The following is a 12,771-nucleotide window of genomic DNA, read 5'->3' as shown; positions in this document are numbered from 1 at the left end:
CCTGGGGTCTACAAATGGTGGGTCATTTGTGATATTTAGTGTCACCTTGAAATGTGAAAGTGAATTATGCCCACGTACATCTAGGGAAAAGTATAGCTACAGTATGTTATCTGTCTTGCTATGTTCTATTTAACAGAAAATCTCTGAGCTCCCCTCTTTGTAAGGAGTGGAGAATGCTAGCCAGGAATGGCATGTGTGTATGGCACCTGTTGATGTGTTCTTTGCATCCTCAACTTAAGTTAAAATTTTTAACAATGTGCTAGCTGTTTCTGAAATCTGCTTTTATATAATTAGCTTAAAAGGACACTATAGTCACCAGAACAACCCTTTAGGCTTTTTGCTGTAAACACTGTCTTTTCAGTGAAAATGCAATGTTAACATTACAGCCTAGTGATAACTCCACTGGCCACTCCTTAGATGGCTACTAGAGGTGCATTCTATGGCATTTATGCACACCGGGCAGTCCTGCCATTCAGTGTCTCCATCCTCTGCATGGAGACAATGAACTTGATTCAATGCATCTCTATGAGGAAATGCTGATTAGCCAGGGCTGTGTTTGGCTTTTTGATGGCTTTGCCCCTGATTTGACTCCTTGGCAGTCTCAGCCGATCCTATGGGAAAGCATTGTGATTGGCTCAGATCTTAACGTCTGATTATGTCAGCTAAATAGGTAGATCAGGGGCAAAGCTAGCAGCAGCAGACTTGAGTAAAGGTAAGATTGTAGTATATTTATGAGGGCAAGGGGGGCTAGCGGAGCTATATGGTGTTTTTATCACTATAGGGCCTGAAATACATGTTTGTGTTTCTGATCCTATATTGTTCCTTTAAAGCAAAAAAATAATGGAAAAGGCGCAAGCACTAGAGTGCATGTCAACAATAGTACTACTACAATTTATTGTATTAAATTATGTAACAGACTTGTAAACGTTTCTGTTAAGCACCCTTCATCAGTGCATCATTCACTGAATTATAGCAGCATTATTGTGTATCTGCATTCTAGTTAGGCTTATTAATTTTCATCTTTTGCATTAGATTTGCGTATACCACTGGCTGTGCAACAGTGATTTGGAATTTATATCGGCACAGAGTTATTCTTTTCTTTTTTTTTTCTTTTAGTTACTGTATCGTCCTAAACTCCCCCTCCTTTTTCTCGTCTATAATTTGTTTGTGTGACTTCATGGGTTGAGTAGTAGCCATTGGGCTAGCATGCATCTAAGAACCTTCTAAACAAAGGATACTTTGGATTTTGAGCAGACCACCCTTCACCCCCCCCCCCCTGCTCCCCCCTGCCCCCCACCCCAATAGACTAGGAGCACAATTTGATTTTTACGAGCATCAATGCCAGGGCCAGATTAAGAGCCCAGTGGGCCTGGTGCTGACAATTATGATGGGGCCTAATTACAGAATCTTATCGACCAAATACACTAAAACAATCATACCTCCCAAGCATCATATATTTGATGGAGATGGTGTTGGAGGGAAACTCAAAGGATGCAGCTATACGAAAACACATACTCTATGCTAATCTCTCTAATTTATGCTTTCGTCTTTCAAGTAAATCCAGATCCATAACAGCAGTGTCCAGTGAAGCAGGAAGTCAATGTGCAGGGTAAAAGAGTGTGACACTGGCGCGAATCACGTGACCAGACCTGCCAAAAGGGGTGAACATGCCCAAAAACGGGGCATGTTTGTCCAAAGAATTGGAAGGCCAGCCTGGCATGAATGCATGTCAGGCTGCCTGCTAATCACGCAGGCTGTCCAACTAAGGGCATATTATGCAGGCAGCACCCTGAGCTTGACATAAATGCATCAAATGATGTGCCTACTCCACGCTTTCCAAGGACTGTCCCCTAGCACTCACATGTCCACTTGTCTCCTTATCATATTACTAGCAGGCAGAAGTTCCTGGTATATAGTCTGGGACAGAGAAAAGGTGTATGTAGTGAGTGTAGAAGAAAGGTGACATGCCACAGTGTTAGAGAGACCAAAGTCTGCATTATCTAAACTAATTTTATTGTCAGCCAGTCCACACAGGTTTTGTTCCCATGCATCCCTCTTGAGCTTTCAAACTTAAAGGGACACTATAGTCACCAGAACAACTATAGCTTATTGTATTTGTTTTAGTAAGTAGAATCATTCCCTCCAAGCTTTTTTCAGTAAACACTTTTCAGAGAAAATAAACTCTGATGGCCACTCCTTAGATGGCTGCTAGATGTGTCTCCTGGGGCAGTACTGCCTAGTGTGCAGCAGTGCCATTCAGTGTCTCCACCCTCTGCATGCAGACACTGAACCTTCCTCCTAGAGATGCATTGAATCAATTTATCTTCATAAGGAGATGCTGATTGGCCAGGGCTATGTTTGACTTGTGCTGGCTCTGCCCCTAATCTGCCTAGTTGACAGTCTCAGCCAATCCTATGGGAAAGCATTGTAATTTGCTCAGACCACCACTTCTGATGATGTCAGCAGACAGAGTCAGTTCAGAGACAGACAGGGACAGAGCCAGCAGCTGCAGACTTGAATACAAGTAAGAGTTGACTATATTTAGGGAGGCAAGAGGGGACCATGGGGGCTAAATGGTGGTTTTAACATAATAAGGTCAGAAATACATGATTGCAAGAGTATGTGAAGAGTAGTTAGGGTTGCCACCTTTCTTGGAAAAAAATACCAGCCTTAAACATTTGTATAATTAATTAGTTATGCGTGACATCACATGATGTAAATCACATGACATAAGAGTGACATAAGAGAAAATTCTGTAAAATCACCAACAAACTACTCACAGTTGGATTCTGCTGTATAGATGGATTGCTCCCAGTGTCTCTCTGTCTCCCAGTGTCTCAATCTTTCAAGTCACCCAGTCTCACAGTGTCCCTATGTATCACAGTGTCGGTGTCCCCTTGTCGCCCAGTCCGCTAGTCTCTCAGTGTTCCCATTTCTCCCAGTGTCCCCATGTCTCACTGTGTCCCCATGTCACTGAGAGACCGGGGGACACTGAGACACTTGGGGACACTCGGCGACATGGGGCATTGAGACACTAGGGGAAACTGGGAGCCATGGGGACACTGAGACACTAGGGACACTGAGACATGGGGACACATACACTGGGAGACTAGGGAACACTGGGAGTCATGAGGACACTGTGTCCCTAGTGTCTCTGTGTCCTAATGTCTCAGTGTCTCCCCATGTCCCTATGTCTATCAGTGTTCCCATTTCTCCCAGTGTCCCCTAGTGTCTCAGTGTCCCCGTGTTTTCCAGTGTCCCAAAGTGTCTCAGTGTCCCCAGGTCTCCCAGTATCCCCTAGTGTCTGTATCTCCATGTGTCCCCTAGTTTCTCAGTGTCCCCTAGTGTCTCAGTGTCCCCATGTCTCCCTGCTGCCTTTCCCCCCATCCCTCACTTACCTGAGCTGTAGAGCTGCTGTCTGGAATCTCTGTACTGTGTAGCTGCTCCCCCACGGATCAGTGAGTAGTAGAAAGAGGCAGGGAGGGATATGCTGTTACTTCCTATCCCTGCCTGTCTCCACACACAGTTACCCCCTACTGGCCGGTGATGGTATTGCAGAGTAATTTCTGTTTATACTAAGAAAAATACCTGCATTTGTATTGCCGGTATTACTGCAATACTGGCATTGGCCAGGCAGCCTCAAATACCAGCTGTGCCAGAAAAATACCAGTCAGGTGACAAACCTAAGAGTAGTGTGTAAAAAACATTTTTTTTTTTTTTAAATGGGCCTATTCCATGGGCCTGGGCCTGGAGCTGCAGCTCCATCAGCCCCAATGTTACTCCGGCCCTGATCAATGCTACGGTTAGTACACTGCATACCACATTGTGAAAGTGGTAAAGGCTTTAACCACAAACTTATTTGTAGCCTTTGATAGCTTAAGAGTTGAGCTTGTTAATGTTCGAAAGTGAGAGGAATGCTACATACTTAAGGATATATTACGGTAACCACATCCCCTTTCTGCCACTCTGAAATACTTTATTTCCAGAGAGATTTGCAGAAAGATTAATATTGGCTGTGAAGGAAACTTAGCATAATGCACCATTACATCTTTATAAAGCATTAGCAATGCTAAATACAAGGTAGTAAATGAGCATAATACATTTGCAATGCATAAAACCAGACAGGAGAGATGGCACGGCACACTGAGCTCTTCATAGTGGGCATTCAAACAATTGTGCATTCCACAATATTTTTTTTTAATATAATTATATTTGTATGTGGCTATTACGCAGAATACTTGCCAGTTATTCACACTACAGTCCGGTCTTAAAGGAGCACTCCGAGCACCAATACAGCTTTAATGCATTTGATTAATATACGGTATATTTTTCTTGTATGCTCAAATCTTTATAGTTTTTGCACAGAAAAATAACTATTTTGCGGAATCCTTAGTCACACTCCCTCATGCCAGAAAGACGTCCTTATCAAATGTATGCACATTTTCAGCCCCAAAAGCACTGAGTGAACTGCTTTAATTCACAACCTGGCTGCAGACAGAGAAATTACCAACAGGTTGTGATACCCAGGGTGTCCTGTCCTTCCAACCAGTGGTGTATCCTGGCTTTGTGCTGCCCTAGGCAGGACAAAACTCAGGCGCCCCGCCCCGCGCACCACCCCCACCCAACCCTTCCCACCTGCCCCCCATTCTAAAAGGCACACACACATTCACTGACAGAAACACATACTCACTAACAGACGCACATTCACTGACAGAAACACATACTCACTAACAGACGCACATTCACTGACAGAAACACATACTCACTAACAGACGCACATTCACTGACAGAAACACACATTCACTGACAGAACCACACACTCACTAACAGACACACACACACACTAACAGACACACACACACACTCACTAACAGACACACACACTCACTAACAGACACACACACACTCACTAACAGGCACACACACACTCACTAACAGACACACACACACACTAACAAACACACACACACTAACAGACACACACACACACACACACACTAACAGACACACACACACTAACAGACACACACACTAACAGACACACACACACTAATTAACAGACACACACTAACACACACACACACACACAAACACACACTAACAGACACACAGACACACACACACACACTAACAAACACACACACACTAACAGACACACACACACACAAACACACACTAACACACACACACACACTAACAGACAAACATACTCACTCACATTAACACTCACATTTTTTTTTTATTTAACCCCCAGCCTCCGTACTTTTAGGAATGCTGGGGGGGGGTTCTCCCTCTCCCTCTGGGGATGCCAGTCGGGCTGCTGGGCGGGCGGCGCTGGTGAGGGAGCACTTCCCCCTGAGCTCTCTGTTCAGCTCCCATGCGCGCCACCCACAGAGTGAGGCAGGGAGCCGGAATATGACATCATCTTCCAGCTCCCAGCATCACTTTGCGGGCGGCGCGCGAGGGAGCTGAGCAGAGAGCTCAGAGGAAGTGCTCCCTCGCCAGCGCCCCACGCCCAGCAGCCAGCCCAACATGTCAGTCAGCCGCAAGGCTAACAAGACATTTGCCCTGGGCATTTGGGGGCGGCTTTTTTTGCCGCCCCCCTGGAATATGCTGCCCAAGGCAAATGCCTTGTTTGCCTCGCGGCTAATACGTCCCTGCTTCCAATGTCGTTTACTTTGTAGCTGAGCTGTGTACATACATGTGATAAGGAAGTATTTTTCTGGAGTAAGGGAGAGCGGCTAATGACGCGGGCTTATAGCATTCAGCAAAAGATTTACAAAACGTTTTCCTTTCTGTGCAAAAACAATAAAGATTGGAGCATGCAAAAAAGCACAGCATACTTGATGCCAAAACCAAAACCATATGTACAGGGCCAATGCAAGAATTTTTGGCTACACAGGTGAAGATGCATTTTGCTGCACTCCCCCCAAAAATGCATCTTCACCTGTGTATCTCATAACCCCCTTTACTGTATTTTATCCCCCCCTTTAGTGTGTCTCTTACTTACCCCAGCCTCTTTGTTTGTCTCTTTCTTTTTTCCAGCCATACAGACACACACAGAGACACACAGACACCGTTAGGGTGAAGGGATAGAGGCTGTAGTTGGAGGGATGTGTAGCAGGGGAGTTAGGGACTGTAGGGGGGCAGGGATGTAGAAGGGGGGACAGGGGCTGAGAGGGGGTTGGGACCACCTTATCCGGGGTGGTCAGGGGCACAGGGGCTTTAGAAGGTGGGCAGGGGTTGAGGTGTGGGGACAGGGGATGTAGAGAGGGGAACAGGGGCTGTAGAAGGGGAGGCAAGGGATGTAGAGGGGGGACACAGAGGCTGTAGAGGGGTGCACAGGGGCTGTATAGGGGCGGACACAGGGGCTGTAGAGAGGGGGAACAGGGGATGAGAGGGAGCACGTGGGCTTTACACGCGGGGCACAGGGGGTATAGAAAGGAGGCAGTGGCTATAGAAAGGAGGGGTAGGGGCTATGGAAAAGGGACAGGGGCAGTAGAAAGAGGGCAGGGGCTGTAGAGGGGGATACAAGGGCTGTAAAGGGGGATACAGGGGCTTTATGGGGGCACAGGGGCTGATAGGTGGCTAAGACCACTAATCCCTGGTCATCATGGACTATAGAGAGGGGCACAGGGACTATAGAAGTGGGACACAGGGGGTATATAAAGGAGGCAGGGGCTGTGGTGGGGGCACAGGGACTATAGAAGGGGGGCAGGGGCTATAGAAAAAGGGGCAGGGGCTGTAGAAAGGGGCACAGGGACTGTTTAGGCAGGCACAGGGGCTCTAAAGGGGGGCAGGTTCTATGGTGGGAGTACAGGGGCTGAGAGGGGGCACAGAAGCTATAGAAAGGGGAGCAGGGGTTGTAGAGGGGGACAGGGACTGTAGAGGAGGGGGTAGAGGCTGTAGAGGGGGACAGTGGCTGTAGAGGAGGGGGTAGGGGCTGTAGAGGAGGGTTGGGGACTGTAGAGGGGGGACTACTTGAGCCATTTGTTACACTTTTTATGATGGTCTATCACTGTCATGTTTGGATGGATGGATGTATAGATGGATGGATAGATGATAGATAGATGATAGATAGATAGATAGATAGATAGATAGATAGACAGACAGACAGATAAATAGATAGATAGATAGATAGATAGATATCCACGTTAGAAAATAACTGTGAGTGAATTGTAGTCACTAGAACGTACCTGGCAGTTGGTTGCTAAACTAGAGCAGACAAACAAACCCAGTGACTCGCATTTTACACCCTCCCCCAGGTGACAGAGGACTTCATCCGTGCATCTGATGCTAAACCTGCAGAATGCTGCTTACGTTTGCCTGGCAGCAAAGAACTAATTGTAAAGTTCAGCCATCACCACTCATTCTGTATCCTCTCGGCTTGGCTTTTTTTTTTTTGCAAAGAATTGTCTTGCCCCCTGGGCAAACCCGCTGCTTTGTTTGACTCTGCAGTTCTTCTCACACCTGCCGTCACTTGGCTAATTACCTGTCTGTGCTGCCTGCCTGTGATGCTGAACCTGCGTACAAGCCTTCTAGGCTCGTAGTTCTGCATCCTATAGAGGGCTAACAATTTACAGCAAGATATTCCATATAGGTGTTAGTTTTTACATACAGGATGCATGACAGGAGGGTGCAAAACTGTGTTATACACATACTTAACACTTTACCTCCCTGTAAGATGTCAGAAAAGCACATATATTGATGGAGGCCTTCTGTATACTGGGGTTGGATTAGTATGAAGGGTATAGAGAGAGTATACCTGTATATTGATAGCAAATGAAAACAACAGGAGTATACATGCATGCCATGGAGACTTTCAGGATTGCCCTTAAGGTTCTGTTTTAACAATTTGTTTGTAGCCAATCTGAGGAGTATCATTTAGTAAGGCTTGTACTGCACCCAAACCATGATACCCCATCCAGTAATGGGTAGTGCCCTCTATCTTCAAGCCACTTTTTAGGACTAAGTTCCCCCCTCACTACCCCATCAAGTCCTGGTTGGACAGCTCTCCTTATAATGCCTTTAAAAAATTATATATCTATAATAAGAAAGCAAAGCCAACATACATGATCAGAATGTATTTTCTTGCATTGTCCCTCACCAAGAGTTAACAGGAAAGATGGAGTGATGTCAGTCAAGGCTCAGGTCTTGGTGGTTCTCAGCCAGACTACAAGCCCCCCAAAGTGCCCTGAATGAGGAGTTCCAAAAATTTCATGTAGAAGACCCCCCCCCCCCCACCCCATATCACACAATGTAAGTGAGGTGTTTTCCTGTTCACTGACTCACTAAAAAAAAAAAATATATAGAACCATTTTTTACACCAGATTTTCTAATCTCTCAACACGTCCAATCTCCAATTGCAAGCTTTAATTAGCACAGCTCTTCATCCTGTCTGATTCTATATGTCGCAGATGTGCTTGCTGTTTCTAAACATGTACAACCCTCAGAAATAAAATGGTCCTTTACATATAATATAAATTACAACTAACCATGACAATAATTAACGAAGACACTCAAGTTCTTTATTTAAAAAAAAGAAAGAAAAACGTGTTTTTGAACAATGTACAGCAATACCTCTGTTAATAACAAGGCAGTGTCACATTCTAGTGAAGAGCTGGCAAGCTTCGAAATAGTTACTATGGTGCCACTGCCACTTTCTCCCTCTCTAAGTCTAACCTCACATCTCACTCTCCAGTCTTCCATAGCAAATTTATAGCCTTAACAGGATTAGCAGCATGGTTTAAAGCATGGTTTAAAGTATGGTTTTAACGGGAAACTATTGGGTTTGGAATAAAACGTTGTATTCCTGGCACTAGAGCACCTTCTGCTCCACCCCGTCATGCCCCACTTCTCCCCCTCTGCACTGAAAAAGTGAGAAACCCTTTTGTCATTTACCTGATTCTAGCTCCAATGTCCCTTGGCGCTAGGTCAAGCTTCACCTCTGCACATGCAGGACGCAATGTGCATGCACAGCGATCACTATAATTGCATTAGAACTTTACCGTATGAAAGCATTGAATCAATGCTTTCCTATGGAATTTTAGCTGACGTTGCAAAGAGTGAGAACATCCAGCATCAGTTAGCGGACCAAAAGTCTGCTAAGGACCCGGAAGCACCTTTAGTCGCTGTCTGGTGGACAGCCACTAGTGTTGGAGTTAACCTTGCAAGGGAATTATTGCAGTTTATCATTTCCAGGGTTAAAGGGACAGGGACACTGCACTCACACCACTTCGATGAGATCAAGTGGTCTGGGTGCCTATAGTGTCCCTTTAAGTATCCTGAACTGACTTTATCAATTACACTGAAACCCTGAATTTAGAGAAGAATCCCTAAGACTCCAAATGAAATTATAAGCACCCCTCACAATATTTCTTATTATTTGAGTTTATTGAGTTTGAGTTTATTGTTGTACATTTACCATGTAAATTAAAGGGGATACTTCAAGCATCACAAACACTATAGCTTACTGTAGTAGTTATGTTGCTAAGAAGTCATGGGAACAGTTTTTCCAGATGTTACCAAATGCTGTTAGGCTGCGAGACATACCCTAAGCACACCTCCTCTGCAGGAGGTGTCATAATGAGGAGGTTGTATAGCTTGGAGGAAAGACGAGACAGGGGGGATATGATAGAAACATTTAAATACATAAAGGGAATCAACGCAGTAAAGGAGGAGACTATATTTAAAAGAAGAAAAACTATGACAACCAGAGGACATAGTCTTAAATTAGAGGGGCAAAGGTGTAAAAATAATATCAGGAAGTATTACTTTACTGAGAGGGTAGTGGATGCATGGAATAGCCTTCCAGCTGAAGTGGTAGAGGTTAACACAGTGAGGGAGTTTAAGCATGCGTGGGATAGGCATAAGGCTATCCTAACTATAAGATAAGGCCAGGGACTAATGAAAGTATTTAGAAAATTGGGCAGACTAGATGGGCCGAATGGTTCTTATCTGCCGTCACATTCTATGTTTCTGTGTTTCTATGTAACTTCCTCCCGATCTGTCCACATTATCTGTACGACATGAGCACACATTCAGGCTCTTGGTACTAGGTTATAACAGCGTCTGGCTATTCAATATTTCTGCAGACCTTCTAATAGCCTGTGACTCTGTGGCTTATATTTGGACTATTTGTGGGAGACTGTCTCAAGATACCAGCACGGGAGGAGTTAATGGCAATACGATGCTGCAGAATCCTCCTGCATCCCAGTGACAAAATGGATGATATATAAATAAAATGTTTACTATGCTTTAAATGTCCCTTTAAGGAAATCTAATTCCCCGAGATTGACAAACTACACTGATTTATAGATATGAGTATGACTGGCTTGAAAATATTTAAGTCATTTTCCCATGTTGACATTTATGAAAGGGAGAGGAATCCCTTTAGAACACGAGTTTGTAAAATTGCAGGATTAAGGAGTAAAATTAAAAAAAGCAATGTCTGTCTGGAGCATCTTCTCAACCAAGGTAACCAAGCGGAAGCACAGACTGGTCCAAATCTCGAGAAAGTTGTAAAAGTTACTTTGTCAATTAGCTATTCGGATCCAAAACAATGTGCAAGGTGAAGCCTTTCATAGGGTTAAAAATGAACACATTCAACCTAAAACGAACAGAGATCCACTGTGATGTACAATGCCCTGTATTCACAAACTGGAAATATTTAGGGTTTATTCGGTAAACAGCAAACAGTAGTAAAAAAATTAAATTGCAAAATCTAAACAAAAATATAGCTGATTTTGAAGAAATTTTTCAACATATTTATAGAGACAACTAACAAGATAGTTTTTCCTGAATTTTGCAATTAAGTTTTAAAATCACGGATTGTCTATTTAGTTAATAAACCCCAATGTGCTGTGCATACAACATCTTAAAACAGAGTAGAACATTCTCAAGCAGTAACACAATTATGGCTTGGCACTATGCAGTTGCTCCTTTCTAATTCACAGCATTGCGTTGGCAAGCAACACTGAGATAGGACTTCAGGACTCTGAAGTGAGATTTATCTGCCTTGGATCAATAACCTAGATCAGGAATAGGCAACCTTTGGCACTCCAGATGTTGTGGACTACATCCCCCATAATGCTCTTACACCCATAAGGCTGCAAAGCATCATGGAAGGTCTAGTCCAAAACATTTGGAGTGCCGAAGGTTGCCTATGCCTGACCTAGATTGACACTTTTTTTTGTACCAGTGCTAAAAAACATGAATGGGTATGTATTTAATGCTTTCTTGTACACATCAAACTAGTGTTCTACATACAAGTTAAAGCAAATGCACAGTACGTTCCGAAATATATATATTTTTTAATCCCGAAAGCACATCATTCTTCGGAACATGTGGCAAACCCTCTATTATGGTCCAAAGAAAAATAAATTGTTTATCATTCATTTGAAAATGGAAAATACATCAAGGAAAAATGGCAGCAGTCAGGGAAAAGCCATCATAAATAATAGCATTGCACTCGCTAATGATCATTAGCATAGGCTCAGCCTTTCTACTATCTCTAAGTGTCTTGATCACAGAAAACTAGCATTACACAATACCCAGAGTACACATGAAAGAGCAATCTATTTTCTCGCTGCAGAATTCTAAAGTGAAAACATTTAACTCATTGGTAGCTGTGGAAAGCTGAAGTGCGAAGCTATCTCATCGGGGGTTTACAGGGGACGTAGTTCGAGGCACCAGTTCCAAGCCTTTGCCATGAGTCCACAGAGCTTAACTGTGTCAGAAGCAATCAGCGTCCCTACTGTGTCATGTAGGGACTGAAGATTTAGCACTCTGTCCTCCGACTGACACTGACAAAGTACAAGCAGACAGGAGAAGAACACATGGAAGACAATAGCCCGTATTCCGTCAAGACTATTAGTGTCACGTTACCGTAATTATGTAATAAAGTGTAAGCATGTTTCTTTATTTCGCATATCACGCTCTATTATGAGTTATCTCTGTATGTATTTCATAATTTGTATATCATATTCCAGTAATGTTTAGCACCCATCATATACATGACAGTACGTCTTGGTTCTTTCTGACCTCTACAAGTTTTACCAGAAGGACCCGAAATATTCTGACCATCGAAATGATATATACCAGAATCCGCAAAGCATTTAGGTTGGAGTAATTTCTTTAATCTATTACTCTTTGAGGTATGACTCTAAGTGAAACAGGAGACATCGAAAGGAAAGCCTTAACTGCTCCAAGGTTAAGAAGAAGATAATAAAAATAAAGAGTTGAATACATTTAACTCTTCAAGTTGTTGTGATAAGTTTTCTTCAAACGTGAGACTGACCATCCAGTAAAAACGCACTAACATTAGTTATACATAGAATCAAATTTTGAGCATCCTACAATTAGATATTTAATACTTAGTGACTTGGTAACCTTGTTTGGAGTGCCTGTTGAGAGCTCAATACTGTACACATACCTTTTACCCATATTACGAATTCTGACCTAATCAAGGGTTAATGACTTTATAGTTAGTGGATGATTGCTGTATTTTTATTTGTTATAAGTAAAAAAAATGTAAAGGGTTAATGAAATGAAAACTCAACCCCTGCCCCTCTTAATTTGTGAGGTTTTTCTGTTCACTTTAATGTTGCAAGCATTCTTTCGTTCTATTGCCATAAACCAATAAAAGCTAAACATCAAGTAAGACTCGGAAGAAGGTCTCACTAGATCATGACATAAGTATGTAACAAGAGGATAAGCTTTCTAGAAGAAGAAGAGGATACGGTTTCAACTGTTAGTGCAGCAAAGACAGGT

General features: G+C 43.4%; 1 protein-coding gene across 2 annotated transcripts in view; it reads right to left on the bottom strand.

Annotated features, from left to right (window-relative positions):
* Positions 1-12,771, bottom strand: part of PLCH2 (phospholipase C eta 2) — a 555,068-nt gene that overhangs the window by 412,680 nt on the left and 129,617 nt on the right. The gene's annotated exons all lie outside the window — the stretch shown is intronic.

The sequence above is a fragment of the Pelobates fuscus genome, chromosome 11 (assembly GCF_036172605.1).
Source record: "Pelobates fuscus isolate aPelFus1 chromosome 11, aPelFus1.pri, whole genome shotgun sequence".
Classification (NCBI taxonomy): Eukaryota; Metazoa; Chordata; class Amphibia; order Anura; family Pelobatidae; genus Pelobates; species Pelobates fuscus.
This window is presented reverse-complemented; position numbering and strand designations above follow the sequence as displayed.